Here is a 22,226-nt window from a genome sequence, read left to right as displayed (position 1 = left end):
TTATTCATCTGTTTATTATGTTACATTTTCATGTTTTCAAGATTGCTCCCTTCCAGTTTTTGTTTTGTCTGTTACTGAAAGTTAAATTTACTTGCTCTTTTCCCTTCATCTCTTTAAGTTGGTAGTTTTCTTTCTTTTTATCTGAACTACCCAAATCTTGCAGTATAAACAAAATGGGAAACTAGATTTTCTTGGCTTTTGTAGGACCTAATGTGAAGATGGCAGAAGAATACGCATCACCTTCATCTACTGCCTCTCAGGAAGAAGAACAATTGAAAAACAGAAACTTGATAATTTACTCTATGGCTGAAGAATACCACACAGATGCCTTGACTAAACCCCCCATGACTTTGTCCAGTTTTGTCAATATCAAGCCCAGCACTGGCTCTGTCAAGAAATTGGTAATCAGAAACTTTAAAGGTAATGTGATGATCATTTTAAAAAAGATTTTGGTTTGGCTTCTCATATCCTATTGCTGCTTTTTAATTGTAAATTGGAAGATATACAAGTTAATGAGCACAATTTTTAGATGAATTTGAAACATCATTCATTTTGGACTCTGAAGACCTGGGCTCAGCCATGTTTTTACCACTGAAATTATTTCATTCTTCAAATTTGGCTTTCCTCTAAAAAATGACAGGCTCCAATAAATTTTGCAATACAGTTTTAGAATGGTGCACTTTTGCTTATTATTGAATGGATCTGAAATATTAATGTGAGATCGTTTCCCCTGGTGGTCAAAAGGCAACCATTTTAATTTTTTAACTTGTGGAACATATACACAAAAAAACAATGCACATGAAAAAAACACAATGAACCAAGATAAAGATTCATTATTAAGAATAAATGACTTTCAAAAATTTCTGGGGAAATACAAATGTCATTGAAAAGTTAGAAATTAAGCAGGGCTGCTTAATCCATTTTTCCTTGTAAAAAAAAAATTACATGGGTATTTTAACTTGTAAAAACCAACATCCTTGGTATCTTATCAGATATCTACTTATCTACTTCTTAATTTACATATCCCAACCTCAATTGTATCTTTGTCAGGAGAAAATTTAAGTTTTCCCATTTTAATTAATTATATTTATTTAAAAATTTTGTATTCAGTTCTTTTCTCATTGAATAATTCTATTCTTCATAGTAGTAAAAATATCACCTATTACAGAAATTTCTGAATAAAACACAAGACTTTTTCAAACATGAAATTGTTTTTCCCACTGTTCCTTATCCAGAACCTAATGCATGCTGAATTTTTGTGCTGAATCTTTAGTTTTCAAAGTGTGAGAAAAAAATCTAACTTTAGGAACTAGTTAATATTTTAAATAGTAGAAATTTCCACAATTTCTGTAATATTCATGCATTATTGCATATGATGTTTCTAGTGTTTTATGGTATATTTTATCATTTATAGAATACATTTCAGTATACAGAATGCCTTGGTCTCTATTTATTTTATTTTTTTTTTTTCGGTAAACATTAGCTGTTCATTTGATCTGTATTTTCATACTTAAGGTTTATTACATACATTAAATATCTCCTAAAGTTTTTTAAATACTTTTATATAATTTCATATTTATGAGTGATATAAATGAAAACTGTCATTTTGTTTTCGATTTTAAAAACTATGAAAAACTAGAAAATTTTCTCTTGGTAGAGTTGGAACATTGAGTAATTCTCTTGATTATCAGAACCAAATACCTGATTTTTAGTCTTTTTTGCTGACTTTTAAAATGTAAACTCATAGATTTTTAAACAGTAGTACTTATTTCATTTTCACGATATAATTAATAATAATGTTTTTCGTACTTTTAAAATAACTCATTCTTTCAGAGTAAAATTTGTTTTATTAGATGAATTCTGTGGAAAGGGGGAATATTTGCCACCTTGGAGAATGAAATTTCTAGAGTGTGAGAGAGAGTATATTTCTTTACAACACACAGAAAAAAAAAAATGGAATCTAATCTGGAACTTATTCTTGGCCTAAAAAACTTACCTTCTGAGGAGTTTCAAAATAAGTACCTTTTTTTTTTTAAAGAAGTATATTTCTGGTTTCTTGTTTGGCTTTCTGAAGTGGCTTAATTTATGTAAATATAAATATATATACACACACACACACAATATATATTATTAAACATACGCATTGTAGTTATATATATATATATACACATAATATGACTCACAGTTATGTGGATATATAGTTTCCCTCTCCCAAAGAGAGAAAATCTTGAATTAGCTGTTTTCTGAATCAGTTAATTTTCTTTTTTTTTTGTCTTTTGTATTTTTAGGGCCCCACCAGTGGCATATGGAGGTTCCCTTGCTAGGGGTCTGATTGGAGCTGTTTTTGCTGGCCTATGCCAGAGCCACAGCAATGCCAGATCCAAGCCACGTCTGCAACCTACACCATGGCAATACCAGATCCTCAACCCACTGAGCGAGCCCAGGGATCGAACCCGCAACCTCTTGGTTCCTAGTTGGATTCATTTCCACTGCACCACTACAGGAACTCCCTGAATCAGTTAATTTGTGATTGAATTTGTATTTATTTTTTCCTCATTTTTTTATTCACTTTGTTATGCTTTGACAGCTTCTTAGGTATAACCTTATCATCTAATTGTTTTAAAATATTATTTTTCTTTAGTAATTTAAATGTGAAAATTAAAAATTTTTTCATGACAGTATTTTTAATAATACCGTACTTATATTTTTACTGAGGCAAAATCCACATAGCATAAAATTAGGTATTAACTATTTTAAAATATAAGTGTACACTTCATTGTTAGTAGATGACAATGTTGTATACCCACCACCTCAGTCTAATTCAGGACATTTTCATCACCTCAAAATGAGTCTCCATACCTATAAGCAATCCCCATTTCTCAGTTCCCTTTCTTTTCTCTTCCCTCCTGTCTTCTCACTAAGCAATCAGCAGTCTGCTTTCCTTCTCTATAGGTTTGCCTATTCAGAGTGTTTCATATAAATGAGATCATTGAATAAGTGACCTTTTATGTCTGGCTTCTTTTTCTTTGCATAGTACCTTGGAAATTCATCCACATTGTAACATATATGAGTCATTTCTATAGTTTAAATAAAATTTCATTGTATGGGAACATTTATATAAAAGTTTGCCCAGTACATTTATATTTCATTTGAATACCTGTTTTTAATTCTTTTGGGTATAAACCAGGAGTGGAATTGTGTGGTCACATGATAATTCAGTGTTTAATAACTTAAAGAACTTCCAAACTTACACACTGGCTATACCAGTTTATATTCCACCAGGAATTTATAATGATTGCAGTTTTTCACCTCCTCTCAATAACTTAAATATTTTCTAGGAGATCTGAGTGGTATGTCATGGCTTTGACTAGTATTTCCCTACTGATTAATTATGTTGAGCAACTTTTCATAAAATAGTTGTCCATGTGTATGTCATGGGAAATGTCTTTTCATATTCTTTGCTTAACTTTAATTAAATTTATTTTTTGTGTAGTTGAGTTTAAGGGTTCTTTATTCAGCAGATATTATCTTCTGTCCTGAGGACCTTTTGCTTTATTGAACATGTCCTTTGATGAACAAAGATTTTTAATTTTAATTTAATGATACTCAGTGAGTTTTTTTAATTATCATATGTGTAAACCTATTACTAATCCCAGGTCATGAAGAATTTGACTTCTTTTAAGAGTTTTATAAGTTTTGCCCTTATATTTATATATTTGATCCATTTTATGTTATTTTTTGAATATGATATGAAATGGTGGTACTTATTCATTCTTTTGTATGTGGCTATCATTGTACTGGCACATTTGTTGAAGGGACTATTTGTCTCCACTGAAAGAACCTTGTTTATGAACAGTTCACCATAGATGCATTTGGTGATGTTACATTTAAAAATCTTTTTTGACATTGTCTCCTAAAAGATTTGTTTTGTAATCTTTTTTTTTTAAATGTTTAGATAAACCACTGATGCTGGAAAACTATACTGAAGAAACATGGCAAAAATTAAAGGAAGCTGTACAAGCTATCCAGAACAATATCTCTGTTAAGTACAGCTTGGAAGAACTCTATCAGGTGTGTGTTACTTTAGATGCAATTATTCACTAGTCATAGCAGTGTTAGTTTTTAATTTGACTCTGTTTATATTGACTCAGTACTTACAGTGACTCTATATTAATTGTATTATATTTGTTTTGGATCTCTGAGATTTTTATAATGAAATTTTTTGTAATTATGAACTCACCAACAGATAATACTCATACAATCATGAAAAATTTTTTCTTTGTATATATATTTGATTTGTTTAGCTGCAATTTTGCTTTGTATACAATATATACTTGCATATATATTCTCATTTTTCAAGTTTAAAAAAAATTTAGTTTAGTAGGGTTTTATACACCTTTCTCCTCTATGAAGAGTGTGGAATGGTGTTAAAGTTGGAGTAAAACATTTAATCGCAAAGGGACATGGAAATCTAGGACTTTGTTATTAATTGCATAGTAGATATTTAAAAGATAATTAAATCATTGAATATCTACCTTTGTTTTTTAATCTCAGTATAAAATATTTATTTTTCTGTCTGTCTAGGTATATCATTACATCAAGGAGATATTTCTTAAGTTCTTATGGTAAAATCTGAGAGATGCTTTTTGGGACCAATATTTATTTGATTTGGTCATTCATAATCAATTCCTATTGCATTGACATCTTTTTGTAATTATCCTCTTTCACTCTCTGTATTACATGGATTGTAAATTATAAGCCATTAGTATTGCTTTTTTCATTATTATTTTTTTCTTTTTGGTTGTGCTTTTGGCATGGGGAAGGTCCCAGGCAAGGAAGTGAACCCATGCCATGGTAGTGATGACACTGGATCCTTAACCCACTACACACCAAGGAACTCCTTTTTGTTAGTTTTCTTTTCAAATCTAATGCCTTATACATTCATGCTGTCTTCATTACTTTTTCTTTGTGTTGTCAGTGTACAATTTTCATGCTGATCCTCAGTTTTTTTGAATGAATAATTTCATTCTACTCCACACTCTTAGAAATCACTGCTCATATACTGATGTATATTGCTTATGAAGCCTCCCAGTTATCAGCTCTGTGATGAAATCACTTGGCAGGCCTGATGAACACATTTCACAGGTGATTCCACCTTTCTGAGTCTGTTTCTTATCTATAAAATACTAAGAATAAAAGTATAGTAAAGTTTAATTTTTTAAGGATGAAATTATGTATGATTTATATAAATCATTTGAAACACTTTGACTAATAGTAAGGCCTTAATATGTTGAAAAATCATTCTTTCTCTTTAAGATCATCCTTCTTCAAATAAGAGCTGTAGTTTCACAGCCATATACCTTATTTATAGATGTCTGGTAAAATAAACTGCCTTACCTACCTTCCACAAGAGACTTTCTTACTGTTATATACTGTTATCTTATGACCAACATGTATGTTTGCTGCCTGTTGCTGTTAATCTGGTCCTCTTTGGTTCTGCCAGGGTCCATTTCCTCATGTGACCTGTGCATTCGAGTGACCCAATCAGATCAAGGGGTTACATGGACTTTGCTTTACTCCACTCATTTTTCCTGTTCCGGAGAAATTCATGGAAGTTGTACTCACAACAGGACCACTTATTCTATCTGTCAACAGGGGGACCAATATACTTGCTTTAATCCATGGTGCTCACCAACTGAGGAATGGTTAGAAGGCCATCGTTCTCATATATCAGGGCAGTTAATTAAGGGGAGACAAATTACCAACCCCAAGTTGCCAGTATCAATACTCTTTGATGCCTGCGAAGATATGGGTCATGGACTTCTACTAGACCACGTGAAAGCCTGTCATGGGAAAGAGAATATAGGCTCCAGCATAAATATATGTGCTGGGGAACCACCTGGAGTGGTTGCCAGGAATGCACTTATTGGAGTTGTGTGACCTGGGCAACCTGGAATAAGGGAGACAAAACAGTTGTCTTTCAAAAGGGTATAGCCCATCCAGACTGTCAGACTAAAACTTGTAGCCCATTTAATTTCACTATTTTTAATTCCAGTGAGCCCAAATGGAAGGAGGGTTTCAAAATAAGCATTCACATAGCTGGAAGAGGCCTTGACACTGGAGCTGTGCTACATTTCCAGAGAATCATGTTTGTGGTCTAAGCTGCCTCTCACAGGGTCTTTCATTCCTTTTATAAAGAGGTAAAAAACACCCCACCTCCCATTCTGGCCACAACTAAGAACTTGTTCTTAGCCCTGGCAGAAACTATTGCACAAACTCTCAAGGTCTTCTCTTGTTATGTATACAGGGGAACAAACACAGGAGACCACTGGCCTTGGCAAGCCAGAGAACTGGACCCATTAGAGCTTCATAATGAGACTGCATACCCCCAACTCACCAGTGGGGTATGGCTCCTCAGCACTGCTATTATAGGGAGAAATTGTCTTACGAGGTGGGGAGGATGGTTTAATGTTTCAGTTGGAAGCCTAACATGTTTAAGGCCTAAGATATTATAATCTGACTGCCAAAAAGAATCAATGGTGATCATCCTGCAACCTCTCAGAGCCCAAGCCTAATCCCCTGTCCAACTTTTCCCACCTCCTACGAGCATGGGAAGATATCAGTGCTAATATCCAATGGTGGACACCATGAGGATTATATCAGATTTGTAGAAAAAATGGCCTATTCCATACTCCCCCCTCCCCAGTTGGGCTGGGGCATGTGTACTGTGAACAATCAGATGTTCCTTCTTCCTGCTCCCACTGTCACTAGGGGAGCAACTGGGAGTTCCTATATATAGGGCACAGGGTACCCAGAGAGATGGGAGGGCTCTCCAAATTGGAGACTGGAAAGATGATGAATGGCTGCAGAATTGATAATTCAACATTATGGACCTGCCACCTGGGCAGAGGACGGCTCTTGGGGATATCGCATCCCTATCTATATGCTGAACCACATCATCAGACTACAGGCAGTTTTGGAACTTATTAACAAATTACACTGCAAAGGCCTTGACTATATTGGCCCAACAACAAACTAAATGCACAGTGTAATCTACCAAAATCGCTTGGCCTTGGATTATTTACTTGCTTTTGAAGGAGGGGTTTGTAAAAAATTTAGCTTAAGTAATTGCTGTCTACAAATAGATGACACTGGAAAGGTGATAGAAGAAATTGCTGACCTCATGACTAAACTTGCCCATGTGCCTGTACAAACTTGGAAAGGCTGGGATGCAGACAGTCTCTTTGGTAAATAGTTCTCTTTGTTGGGAGGAATTAAGACAATGGTCAGAGTAATCATACTCACAAGGTGCCCACTTATTCCCTGCCTTGCACCTCTCCTGATAAATATTATAAAAGATTTTAATAAAAACCATGGTTAAAAAAAAAAAAAAACAGCCTCCCACCTGCTACTTATCAGAGGCTACCAAAGGGTTATGACTGATGATGATCTCTGAAGGGTGCAGATGCACCCTAAACATCAAGAGGGGGGAATGAAATAGAGTTTTAACTAAAGAACAACCCCCCCCCCCTTGGCTAAGAAGGCAGCTGCAAGCCTTTCCAGCCATGCTCCTCACTATACCACCCTTTTGTAATAATGTAACAACTGTGGGCCCTATGTCCAAGCCAGCAGCCCTGCTAATCATGTACCCAATATTGCTTATCAGTTCTGCTTCTGTAACCTTGCTTGCTCAGTTTCTTAGGGAGGAACACTGTCTGCTTGGGGATGGGGGGGAGGTCCCGGACGCTTACATGGCACAATCAAGACCTTGTAGTGTATAAAAGTTACTGAGAACAAAGACCTGGTGCTCAGACTCTGGAGTCTGCACCAGTGCTGAATAAACCTTGCTTTTCCACATCTCCGAGTGCTGTTTGTCTCCTTCCACTGCCACGGTTTTTGCAGTTTCTGCAACATCAGAGCAGAAGCCACTGGGGGAGAGCTGAAGGACCCATGTTAACACTAAACCTCTAGTTTAAAATTTGCCATTTTAGCTAGTTTCAGTAGATATGCTTCCACTTCCTTCTCAAAATTTGAATCACCATTTTGTGAGATTGTATAGTTTACAAAGGCTTGAGATACTTTGACAAGAGATAGGAGCTATACACCTTGATATCAGGTGGATTTGGCATTCAAAGTGTGTACATAATATTCATCATGTAATTAATTCCATCACCAGAGCTTCCTGATGGACTTTGCATAATAATCCTTGGCCTGCATTCTCATGGTAAATTTCATGCTTTATCTTTGCAGAGGGATTTCAGGATTTCTTTCAGCAGAGCTTCAGTGTGGCAGCATGATAACTTATGCTGCCTCTACAGCAACCAATGCTCCACCTACTCTTTTGATGTCCACTCAGTCAGCACACTCTCCATGTACTCTACACACATTTTGGCAGTAAGTCATGCAGTAGGTGAGACTTTTGTTCTGATTTTGAGAGTTTATTCCATTGGCAATGTCACTTTATCACATTTCCTCCTACTAATTGGTCTTTTCTCATGATTTTTCATGTTATTAAAACAACCTGAATGTCACAAATTGTTTTCTCCCTCTTTGAATTTTTTCTTTATTTTTTGGTGGGTGTTTTGTGGAGACAATATAATAAAATTGTTTTACTGAAAGTAACTTGACAGATATTTTGGAGAAAGGAGATGTGCCAATGTTAAAATATTTTGTTAGTTACTCATGTGCATGTGGTTATTCTAATATGTACTCTCCTAAACACAAATTTAGCAAATAGTCTATTCTTTGAATCCCTACCCAAAAATGCTAGGATGTGAAGTAGCTCTGCAGTGAAATGATAACAGACAGCCTCAATATAATTCATTGCTATATCTCTCCCACTGGAGATGAAATAGCTTCCCCCATCATCTCTCTAATAGGAGAATGCTTGCAAGGCAAAAGGATATTTATATTGTCATGGGGAAATACAAACATAAATAAAAGTGTTGATGTAAGATTTTGTTCCCAGTTAAAAACACTTTGCAATACATCACACTGGTTCTTGATTCTATGTTTTCCATGTTATTCACCAGACTCGAGTTCAGAAAAATTGGAGACATTTCTCATCTACAGCTTAAAAAATAGTATCAAGTGTGTGATTCTATTGTTCCTCAGGGGGAAAATTCTGCAAAAACCTTTGGACCTAACAGTGGAATGGTTGGATGCCAGACTGCATTGACACCTAAGTAAACTTACGCTGTCATGGTACATTTCATGTTTTATCTTTGCAGAGGGATATTGGGATTCTGCTCAGAATAGCTTCAGTTACACATCATGATGTCTAATGCTGCCTCCACATTGACAAATACTCCACATGTTCTTTTGACATCCAGTCACCACACTCTCCCTGCACTTGAAAAACATTTTGGGCAATAAATCACCCTGTACAAGAGGATTTTGTTTTGATTTCAAAAGTTTATTTAGGTGGCAATGTCTCTTTTTCATACTTCCTCTTTCCATTTCATCATTTATCATGATTTTTCCATTGCTTCCAACAACTGGAATGTCACAGAAGAGTTTTCTCACACTTTGAATTTTTTTTCCTTTGGGGGGGGCTCTTATTGCAGATGCAGTTTCATATAAGTTCCTTTACTGGAGGGAATTTGGCAGATATTTCAGGGGAAAACATTGTGTAAATGTCTGTGTATTACAGAATATTACACATGTGCATGTTGCTATCCTCGACTGTACACAACTAAATACAAAATTTTGACAAATGATCTGTTCTTTTTATCCCCACTCAAATATGGAAAGAGTAGAGGAGGCTCTTCTGTGCAATTGTGAGAGAAGGACTCAATATAATTCTATGCTACATCTCTGCCCACTGGAGATGAAATACCTTCCTCACTCATCTCACTCTCAGGAGAACAATGCTTGCAAGGCAGAATCTATGTGTATATTCTCATGTGGAAATCCAAAACAAACAAAAACAGTGATGATATTTTTTTGTTGAAAATTCATTTGAATTTGCAATAAACCACACTGGTTTCTAATACTATTTTGTCCCTGTATGTTGTCAGCATTGAGGTCAGAAAAAGTGGAGATATTATTCATCTACAGTTCAAAACAAAGGATCAAGTGGGTGATTCTGTAGTTCCCCAGGAGGAAGATTCTGCACAAACTTTTGGACCTGAGAATGGAGTGTTTGGAGGCATAGGAGAGCACAGCAAATTTAGGAAAGAAGAATGTTTCATAGTATTGGTATTGATCCCTAGTGAACATTTTACATCCTTTTGGACAAAGTTTATTCCAAAAGTCAAAGAGGAATCATGAACTCTGTTGAAATACTCTGGTTAATAATATCCCAATGATATGATCATTCAGGTTTTTGGAAAGACAAGTATCCATGAAATCCTACTACACTCCATAGGGATGGGGGATCATGGCCAGGATCTACCTTAAGCTAGAGGGCCTTTCATGTTTTCTAGTGTAAAGAAAATCTTCATAAGACCTTCTCCATCATCTTTCTGCAGGGAGAGATCCTGGGCATCTCAGTCAAAAGTTTTGTTGTTTGGCATATATTATGGAGTGGGAAATCTTATCATAAATTTTTTAGATGAGAAGACAAACACCAAGTCACATTACCCACACAATATGAAAGATGGCAGGAGTTCCCGTTGTGGCGCAGTGGTTAACGAATCTGACTAGGAACCATGAGGTTGCAGGTTCGGTCCCTGCCCTTGCTCAGTGGGTTAACGATCCGGTGTTGCCATGAGCTGCGGTGTAGGTTGCAGACATGGCTCGGACCAGCATTGCTGTGGCTCTGGTGTAGGCTGGCGGCTACAGCTCCAATTCGACCCCTAGCCTGGGAACCTCCATATGCTGCGGGAGCAGCCCAAAGAAATAGCAAAAAGACACACACACACAAAAAAAATATATATATATGAAAGATGGCATTGAATTTATGATAAAGCACATAATTATGTGCTCTCTTCTTAGTAGATTATATACTTTTCTTTGGTCGAGAGCTTTTGCCTGACAGGTAGGAGATGCACTGCATGGTTGCAATGGTTAGGCTGCCAAACCGCATTCAGGAACCTCCTGAGTCAAAAGCATATGGAGTCAAGGGCTGGGTGATAGGAATCTGGCCTCTGTGCCCATCCTGAATATGTCATGGTTCCATGTCATGTTCTTTCATGTCAGAGATACCAGGGTGTCTTTCAGAAGAACTTTCAAGTGGCAACCCTATATGGAATTCAATATCTTCCCTTAGGCACTATTCAGATGGTGTTTTGACTTTCTTTGGCACAGCATACTCTTCAGGTACTCAACACGTATTACTGCCAAGCTCGTTCACCAAGGCATATAGCACATCATTGTGCAAACTTTCCATCAATTTCCATGGCATTTTCACATTCTTCAAATCTCATATTTCTCTTTGTCTTCTCTAACTTAATCTCAATTTCTCCAGAAATCTGAAAAATGCTGAAAGCACTTTCAGGGTCATAGTGATTTCTGGGCAGATTATTTAATTTTTGCTCTTTCACTTGGTTTTATAAATTTTTATGTTTTTAATGTTATCTACATTCTTCACTTTCCTTTATTGCTTTTTTTTTTTTTTGTATTTGGGGTGATAGAAAAACCCAAGGCCCTTCTTTGGCCAGAATTTTTGGCAATATTTCATTGTCAATATTTCAGAATATGTATGTTTCTATAGGACCAGAGATAATATCTTTCTTCATGATTTCATAGACCCTGGACTTTTATCACCCAGGGGCCTGTAGGACATCCTGAAGTATGTTTTGCCACAAAATTGTGACAGAGAGGCTTATAATTATGCAGTGAGACCTCTACCAAGCAAGACTGAATATATTCCATTTCTAGCTTTTGGGGGCAAATTGATTGCATGGAATGGCACAACAAAATTTTCATCATCCTGGGAAGAGTTTTTGAAAGGCTGTTGATGATGAATTTCAGGCACTGTTTGAAATATTTCTGTGTTTCTGAAAACTCCACTCTTTCCTGGTCTCTCCTCTCCCATTTAGAAGAATTTTTTTTTTTTTTTTTGAATAGAAGAGAAGGCAGAGTTTGCCTCATAATTGTGAGAACCAAATATTTGTTCAATCCATAATATTTGAAGAGAGTTATTCTGCTGGATATTTTTTGATCCTAGACTGGACTGTGTGTAATAATAATGGAAGATAACACTGTTTGGAACTGCGTGCTAATGGAGGACTTGGAGAGAGATTCCTATGGGCTATAATTTTGCTACATTCAGACATATTTTATCAGGGTTTCTACTGGAATTTTTCAGGATCTAGACACTATATTGCAGTCAAAAGGAAACAATAAAAAGCATAGAATTTCCCCAACATTCGGTAGTAATGTCAAATATCCCAATTCTTTACAACTCCATATGTTTTGGGGAAGAGTGCCAGTGAGAGCCTTAAGCAAAACCGTGTTCCAATGTTTTCCTCCAAAATGAAAGGAGTCACAAGACATTCTCCATGTTCCTGCTGCAGAGATAGCTTCTTGCAATGCAATTCTAAAGTCTTTGAGGTTCCCCATGTTGTAATATTTTGGACCTCAAATCTTAAGCCATTCAGGAAACTGAATAACCCAGGCTCACATTCAAACTCTGGTTTAAATTAGAGACTTCTGCTACTTTCAGTAGATAGCCTTCAGCTCTATTCTCAAAATTTGCATCAATGTTTTTGGAGATTTTATATTGGGGTGTTATGACAAGACATAGGAGTTGCATACCTTAACATCATATGGCTTTGGTGTCAAAAATGTGTTCAGAATATATCTCTATCTAAATAATTCTAATCACCAATAATTCTATCACCAGAGCTTTCTGAATGGACTTTATGTAAAAGTAATTGGCCTGCACAGTCACAGTGCATTTCATGCTCTATTTTTGCAGAGGGATTTCTGGATTCCTCTCAGAAGAGCTTTCAGTGGGAAAGCATGATATCTAATGCTGCCTCCATTTTGAAAATTCTCCAATTGCTCTTTTGATGTCAACTCAGTCACTCTCCATGAACCCTACACACATTTTGGCCAATGAATCACCCAATATAAGAGCATTGTGTTGTGATTTTGAAAGCTTATTCCATTGGAAATGCCATTTTTTTTCATATTTCCTTATACAGCTTGGTATTTTTTCATGATTTTTGTGTGGTTTAAACAACCATAAAGTCAAAAGAGTGTTTTCTCCTTTTATTATTTTTTTAAATTTCTTTGGGGTTATTGTGTGGAGGCAGTATAATATAAATTGTTTTACTGGAAGGAATTTATTTGATAGATATTTCAGGAGAAATATTATGCCAATATCTGTGAATTACAGTATATTTTTACATATGTGCCTCTTTATATCCTCATATGTACACTCCTAATAACAAAATTTTGGTGAAGAGTCCATTCTTTGAATCCCCACACAAGCAAGGAAAGACTAGATATAACTCTTCTGTGCAACAGTGACAGAGAGCCTTAATATATTTCAGTGCTATATCTATGCCCACTGGAGATGAAATACCTTCCCCCCTCATCTCTCCCTTATAAGTAACATGTTCTCAAGAAAGAATGGATATGTATAGTCTCAAGGGAAATTCCAAGTCTAAAATTAAATTCCAAGTCTAAAATTAAATTGCTCCCAATTCAAAAGACTTTGCAATACATCTCACTGGTTCCTTATCCCATTTTTCTCATGTTAATTGCCAGAGTGTAGGTCAGAAAAAGAGGAGTATTTATCTACCATTCAAAAGTAGGATCAAGTAGATTATTCTATAGATCACCATGAGGAAGATTATGCACAAATATTTGGACCCTAGATTGAACTGGTTTGAGGCAGAGGAGAGCAGAGTAAATTTAGGAAGGGAGCACATTTAGTGGATTTGGATAATGCTCCCTAGTGAATATTTTATGGTTTTTTTAGTCTCAATTAATTCCAAGTTTCAAATGGATATCATGACTATGCTGAAGTACTCTGATTAATAAAAACCCAGTGATAAGTCCATTCTTATTGTTGGAAAGGCAATTATCTTTGAAGACATTTTTGACTTCTGTAGGGTAGGTGGAATAAGGCCAGGATGAACTTTAATCCAGACTGCACTCCATGTTGTCTAATGGAAAGTAAATCCTCACACTATTTTCTCCATTTTCCTTCTGCATGGAGAGATACTGGGCAATTCAGTCAAAAACTTTCACAGCTCTGCATGTCCTAAGCTATGGGAAAGTTGTTCAGATATGTCACATATGAGAAGCCAGACACTGACTCACATTTCCTGAAAGATATAAAAGATAGCATTGAAGTTATGATTCACCCAACTTTGTGTTGCCTTCTTGGAATTCTTTGCATTTTCCCTTGATTGAGGATATTTGCCCAACAGATTGGAGGCTAAGAGATGTGTTACAGGTCTCTTGGCTGCCCAAAGTGCATTCAGGAAATTCCTGAGTCAAATTAATATGTAGCAGAGCTGGGAAATGGGAATCTGGTTAATGACCTCAGACTGAATTATTAACATAGAGATGTCAGGGTTCCTTTCAGAAGAACTTTGTGAAGGCAACTTGGTATGGAATTCCTCTCTCCCTTTACACTCTGTTTAAATTCTGTTTTGAATTTCTTTGTCACAGCACACCACTAAGGTACTCAACATGGATGGCTGCCAAATTGTGCACCTAGGCACACATCCCATGGTTGTGCGATCTTTGCATCTATTTCCTTGTCAATTTCACATTCTACAAATAACCCCTACTTCTCTGTTTTTTTCTAATTGCATCTCATTCTCTTGGGAAATCTGGTATCCTAAAAACACCTTCAAAGTCTGAGAAATTTCTGGGAAGATTATTTAATATTTGCTCCTTTGCTTGGTTTTATTTTAATTTTAATTTTTACCTACATGCCTTATTTTCATTTGTTGTTTTCTTTTTACTCTCTCTGCAGACCATGTTGTATTTTGGGTGACAGGAAAAAAAAATAAAACCTCTTGTTGACAAGAAATTTTAGGCAATATTTTGTCATCAATGTCTCCTAAAATGTATATTTCTCCAGGAACAGTAATAATACCTTGCTTCAGGATTTCATTGATCCTGGTCTTTTAGTCCCCCAGGGACCTGCAGGAGACTTTTAAGTATGCTTTGCCATGAAATCGTGATAGAGAGGCTTAAAGTTATTCAGTGAGGCCTCTAAACAACAAGGCCAAATATGTCCATTTTCCAGCTTTTTTGTGCAAGATGATGTGGGAATGCAACAAACAAATCTTCATTGTCCTGGAAGGAGTTTTCCATAGACTGATGATGAGGCCCTTCAGGAACTGTACTAAATGTTTTGAGAAACTGCAATATCTTTTCCTTGTCGCTCCTCTCCTCTTTTTATGAACTTGTGTAAGGGACAGAGGAGAAAACACAGTTTGGCTCAGAACAGCGTGAACCACAATGTGGTTCAATCCATAATTCTTGAGGAGGGTTATTCTGCTGGATGGCTTTGGATCCTAGAGTGAACTGTGTGCAATAATAAGGCCAGAGAACCTCTTTGGAAATGACAACTCATTGTCGAGTTGACAGATATTTAAGGGATTTAAAGGTTGTTCATTCAGACAGACATTTTGTCATGGTATCTATGGGAATTTGAAGGATGTAGAATGTATACTGTTGTCAAAATGAAACAAAATTTACCAAAGAATATGCCCAAACTTATGTAGTAATAACATATATCCTACACAATCTTTGCAACTCCATGTGTTTTATTGAAGAGGAAGAGGAGAGCCTTAAGCAAATATGTGTTTTTAAGTTTGCCACAAAAATATCAGGAGTCACCAACCTTTCCCACCTTCCTGCTGCACAGACAGATTCTTGGAAAGCAATTCAAAAGTTTTGAAGCTCTCTGTGTTATAACCTTTTGAATATCAAGCTTAAGTCATTTTGGGGAGCTGAAGAACACAGGCTCACATGAGACCTCTGGTTTAAATTTTAGGATTTCAGCTAATTTCATGAGATGTCCTTCTAGTCCCTTCTTGAAATTTTCATCAGCATTTTGGAGATTGTCTAGTGTACATGGGCTTGAGATATTTTGACCACAGATAAAGAGTCCCACACCTTGATATCAGGTGGCTTTGGTGTCCAAAGATGTTTGTAAAATGCTCAGCTAAATAATTCCATAAGCAGAGGTTGGTGAATGCACGTCATGTAAAAGTCCTTGGCCTGAATTTTCATGGTACATCTCATGCTTTATATTGGCAGAGTGATTTTGGGACCCCTCTCAGAAGAGCTTCAGTGGGACAGCATGATATCTAATGCTGACTCCACATTGACCAATGCTCCATCTGCTCTCTTGACATCCACTCAGTCATCACTCTTTCCATGAACTTGACACACATTTTGGCCAGTGCCTCACCCATTGCCATAGAATTTTGTTAAGATTTTGAATGTTTATTCCATTGGAAATGTCACTTAAATTTATTTCCTCATTTAGCTTTGTCTTTTCTTATGATTTTTGACGTGCTTTCAACTACTGTAATGTCACAAATGTGTTTCCTGCCTCTTTGATTTTTTTTTTTTTTGGACTGCATTGTCTGGGGGTAGTGTTATGTAAGTTGTTTAAGTGGAAAGAAATTGAACAGATATTTTGGCAGAAAATTAATGAGGAATTATCTGTCTTAGAAATATTTTTATCCATAGATGCATGTGGCTTTCCTCATGTATATTCCCCAAAACACAAAATGTTTGTGAAAAGACAGTTCTATGAATTGCCACACAAACATGGAAATACTTGGCATACCTCTGCACTGCAATGGTGCCAGACAGACTTGTTATAATGCAGTGCTAAATCTCTGCCTTTAGAAGATGAAACTCCTCCCCCTCCTTTTCCCCCATTTGAAAAATAGTGCTTTCCAGGCACAATGGAGTTATATATTATCATGAGTAACTCCAAATTAAAAAAATGGTTATAGTTGTCCTTATTCCCAACACAAAACTTTTCAATACATCATATTGTTCCTGATATTTTTCCATGTTAATCACCAGATTAAGTTTAGAAAATTTAGAGACCTTGTTCATCTGCAATTAAAAAGAAAGCATCAAGTGGGAAATTCCATAATCTCCCAGGGGGGGAAGATTCTGCACTAAGATTTGGATCAGAACTCTCTAGTTATAGGCAGATGAAACACAGGAAATTTAGGAAAGGAGCCCACTTGTTGGAATTGGATAATGCTCTGCAGTGCATAACTTGTATTGTTTTGATCCCAGTTTTTTTTACAAGGTTCAAATAGATATCATGAACTGTGTTAAAGTACTCTGGTTAATAACAACCCAGTGACAAGTCTGTTTATATTGTTGGAATAACAAATATCGTCCAAGCTTTTTTTGATGCTGTAAGTTAGGTCTAGCATGGATAAGATGAGCTTTAATCCAGAGGTCATTCCATGTTGTCTAATTGAAAGTAAATCCTCATTCACACTTCTCCATCATCCTTATGCAGGGAGAGATCCTGGGCAACTCAGTCAAAAAGTTTTGTCACCCAGCATGTTCTGAGGAATGGGAAAGTTGATCATAAATTCCTTAGATGAGCAGACAGACTGATTGACATTGTCTGCATGGTATCAAAAATGGCATTGAAGTTATGATTAAGTACAGAATTTTGTGCTGCTTTCCTGAAACTTTATTCTCCCTTGATTGTGACCATTGGCCTGACAGATTGGAAGTTAATAGCTGTGTATAGAAGTGTCTTGACTGTCCACATTGTAGTCATAAAATTCCAGAGTCAAATTCATATGTAGCCAAGAGCTAGGAAATTGGAATCTGGCTAATGTGCTTGGCCTTAATTGATCATGGCCCCATGTCATGTTTTATCATGGCAAAGAAATATCAGGGTTCCGTTCAGAAAAACTTTTGAGTAGTAATATGTTATGTAATTTCACCTCTCCCTGGACACTATTCAAATGGTGTTTTGCCTTTCTTTGCACTCCTCAGGTGCTCAACACATATATCTGTTCAACTCCATTGACTAGGCACACAGCTCATGGTAGTTCAGTTCTTCCATTGACTTACTTGGCAGTTTCACATTCTAAAATTCCCCCATACTTCTTTGTCTTCTCTAACTTAATCTCAATCATTCCAGATATCTGATATCCCTAAAAACACCTTGAGGGTCTGTGAGATTTCTGTGCAGATTATTTAATTTTTGGTTCTTTGCTTGGTTTTAATTTATCCATTTATTGTATTCTACATAATTTCTTTCCTTTATTCCTTTATTTTTTTCTCTCACAGCAGACAGTATGGTATTTCTGATAACATAAAATAGTTACAGTTCATGTTTGTCCACAATTTTTAGGCAACCTTTCATTGTTGATGATTCTGAATATGTGTATTTTTATAGGATCATAAATAACACCTGCCTTCAGGATTTCAGAGACCCTGGTCTTTCAGTCCCCTAGGGACCTGCAGAAGGCGCAGAAGGATGCTTTGCCATGAAATTATGATGAAGAGGATTATAATTATTCGGTGAGACCACTACATATCAAGAATATGTAGTGGAATATTCCATTTCCAACGCTTTTGGACAAGGTGTTTTCATGGAATGCAACAGCCAAATCTTCATTATTGTGGTGAGGATTTTGTGAAAGATGGTGATGATGTACTTCAGGAATTTTCTGTTGCTTCAAGAAACTTCACTACCTCTCCTGGTCTCTCATCTCCAATTTTGATGGACTAGTGTTAAGAACGGAAGAGAAGCCAGTATTTGCTTCAAAATGGTGAGAAAAAAAAAGTGGGTAAATCCTTAAATTTTGAGAAGAGTTATTGCCCTGGATGATTTTGGATCTTAGGCTGGACCATGCACAATAATAGGAGAAGAGAACACTCCTGGGAAATGAGTGTAAACAATATAGAGTGGTCAAAAGAGAACAAGGGATATCAAAGAATTTGTCCATGGTTCTGCAGTAATGACAAATACCCAACAAGCTCATTACAACTACATGTGTTATGTGGAAGAGGGCCAGGGGAGCCTTAAACAAATATGTGTACCAAAGTATTCCACAAAAAAAGACCTTCACCATTTTCCTTCAGCACAGACAGATCCTATGAATGTAATTCAAAATTATTTGATTCTATGCGTGATGTAGTTTTTTGTATCTCGAACTTTAAATTCTGGGAGGAGCAGAAATTCCAGGCTCAATTTAAACCTCTTAAGATTTCAGCTAGTTTCAGCAGACACACATCAGCTACCTTCTTAAAATTTGCTTCAGCATTTTGTGAGATTGTGGAGCAATTTACATCAGCTTGAGATATTTGGACAATAGATAGGAGTTGCAAACCTTGATAGTGGATTTCTTTGGTGTCCAAAGTGTGTTTGGAAAATGCTTCAGCCAAATAATTATATCACAAGAGCTTTGTGAATGAACTTGATATAAGAGCGCTTGGCCTGCATTTTCATGACACATTTCATCCTCTATTTTTGCAGAGAGATTTTAGGATTCCCCTCGGCAGAGTTTCAGTGGAAGAGCATGATATTTAAAGTTGCCTCCTCATTGACCAAGACTCCCTCTCCTCTTTTGATGTCCACTCATGAACTTACCAATCTTTCCATGCCCTTGACACATATTTTGGGCATTACATCACCAGGAACCATAGCATTTTGTTCTGATTTTGAATATTTATTCCATTGGGAATGACACTTTTTCATATATCCTCATATAGCTTGGTCTTTTCTAATGATTTTTCATGTATTTACATCAAATGGAAAGCTACAAATGTGTTTTTGCTATCTTTGAATTTTTTATTCTTTTTTTCTTTTTGGTGGGTGCTCTTTGTAAGCAGTATTATATAAGTTGTTTCACTGAAAGGAAATTGACAGATATTTCAGGAGAAAGTAATGTGCCCAGGTCTGTGTATTACAATATATTTTTACAGATGTGCATGTGGCTGTCCTCATATATACATTCCTAAACACTAAACTTTTACAGAGAGGAGGCATGATGGCAGAAGAGTAGGGGGAAGTGCTTGCCTTCTCCCACAAACACAACAAAAACACACATCTACACATAAAACAATTTCGCAGAATAACACCTGAGTGCTGGCAGAAGAATTTAAACCACCAAAAATGCAAGAATCTCTTGACATAACTGGGTAAAGTAAGAGAAAAGAGGAGAGATAGAGAAGAGGAATCAGAACTGGACTGGCACTCCTGAGAGGTAATTGTGAAAGAGAAAGGGAACCTACACACTGGAAAGTCACCTGATGGAAAGATCAACCAAGTCAGAGGGCTCTCCAGACTCCGAGAAAAGTGGAGCAGCAGGTCTGAGATCTAAATCACAATCAGAGAGCAGTCACTTAAATAAGCCAGAATACAGACCTAATCATGAAGATGTTCAAAACAACAAAAAGGGAAGTAGGGAAATGAAAAGATTATTTTTTCTCTTTTCCTTTTTTTATATTTTATCATGGTAATGGAGTGTTTGAACCTACAGGACTATCAGGCTCAAACACACAATAAAAGGAAGGGGTTAACATACTTAAAAAACAGGGAAAGCACAAATTAAAACTGAACATTACATTCACAAAAAAATGAAAAGAAACGCACTCCAGCAGAAAATAATTGGAGACCATCCAAACAAACAAACAAACAAAAACAAAGGAAGAATGGAGAATTGGAGAATTGGAGAATCAACTGGAAGACAAGGATTAAAAGGGCAATAAATAAACATCTATCAATTAATGCCATAAATGTTAATGGACTGAATGAACTAATCAAAAACACAGAGTGGCTGATTGGATAAAAAAGGAAAAACCTTCAATCTTCTGCCTACAAAAAACTCACCTTAGGACAAAGGACACATATAGATTGAAAGTGACAGGACAGGAAAAGATATTTCATGCCAGTGAAAAAGACAGAAGAGCAGGAGTTGCAAGACTTATATCAGACAAAATAGACTTTAAAATTAAGGCCATAAAGAAAGACAAAGAGGACACTATTTACTGGTTAAAAGATGCATTCAAAAAGAGGATATTACAATTGTCAATATATATATGCCCCAAATATAGGAGCACCCAGATACATACAACAAATATTAACAGACATAAAAGGAGAAATTGATGGGAATACAATCAGAGTAAGAGACTTTAACACCCCCCTCACATCAATGGACAGATCCTCTAGAGAGAAAACCAACAAAGCAACAGAGATCCTAAAGGAAACAATAGAAAAGTTAGACATAATTGACATTTTCAGGACATTACATCCAAAAAAATCAGAATAGACATTTCTTCTCTAGTGTGCACAGAACATTCTTGGGAATTAACCACATATTGAGCACAAGCTAACATCAACAAATTTAGGAGTATAGAAATTATTTCAAGTATCTTCTCTGACTGCAATGGAATGAAACTAGAAATCAACCACAGGGAAAGAAGTGAGAAAAACCTATTACATGAGAGGAAACAACATGTTACTAAAAAAAAAAAAAAAAAAAAAAAAAAAAAAAAAAAAAAAAAAGGGATCAATGAGGAAATCAAGAAAGAAATTTAAAAACACCTGGAGACAAATGATGATGAAGACACAACCTCTCAAAATCTATGGGATGCTGCAAAAGCAATGCTCAGAGGGAAATTCATAGCAATACAGGCCTTCCTCAAAAAAGAAGAAAGATCTCAAATTGACAAATCAAGCCACGACCTAAATGAATTAGAAAAAAAAGAAGAACAACAAAGAAAAACTAAAGTCAGCAGAAGGAAGGAAATCATAAAAATCAATAAAAGAGAAATTCAAAAAATGATAGGAAAAAAAATCAAACCAAGAGCTGGTTCTTTGAAAAGATGAACAAAATTGACAAACCTCTGGCTAGACTCACTAAGAAGTAGAAGAGGGAAATAACCCAAATAAAATAAGAAATGAAAAAGGAGAAATCAAAACAGATACAACAGAAATATGAAAAACCATGCAAGAATACTATGAAAAATTATATGCCAACAAATATGACAATCTAGAAGAAATGGATGAATTTCTAATATCTTACAGCCTGCCAAAACTGAATCAAGAAGAACTAGACAAACTGATCAGACTGATCACTAGAAATGAAACTGAATATGTCATCAAAACACTCACTACAAATAAGAGTCCAGGACCAGATGGCTTCACAGGCAAGTTCTACCAAACATACAGAGAGGAAATGGTGCCCCTGCTCCTTAAAGTTTTCCAAAAGGTTGAAGAAGAAGGAACACTCCCAAAGACATTCTGTGTTGCCACCATCACCCTAATTCCAAAACCAGACAGAGATGCCACCAAAAAAGAACAC

The sequence above is a fragment of the Sus scrofa genome, chromosome Y, assembly GCF_000003025.6.
Source record: "Sus scrofa isolate TJ Tabasco breed Duroc chromosome Y, Sscrofa11.1, whole genome shotgun sequence".
Lineage (NCBI taxonomy): Eukaryota > Metazoa > Chordata > Mammalia > Artiodactyla > Suidae > Sus > Sus scrofa.
The sequence above is the reverse complement of the archived record's forward strand: the minus strand, read 5'-3'. Positions refer to the sequence as shown.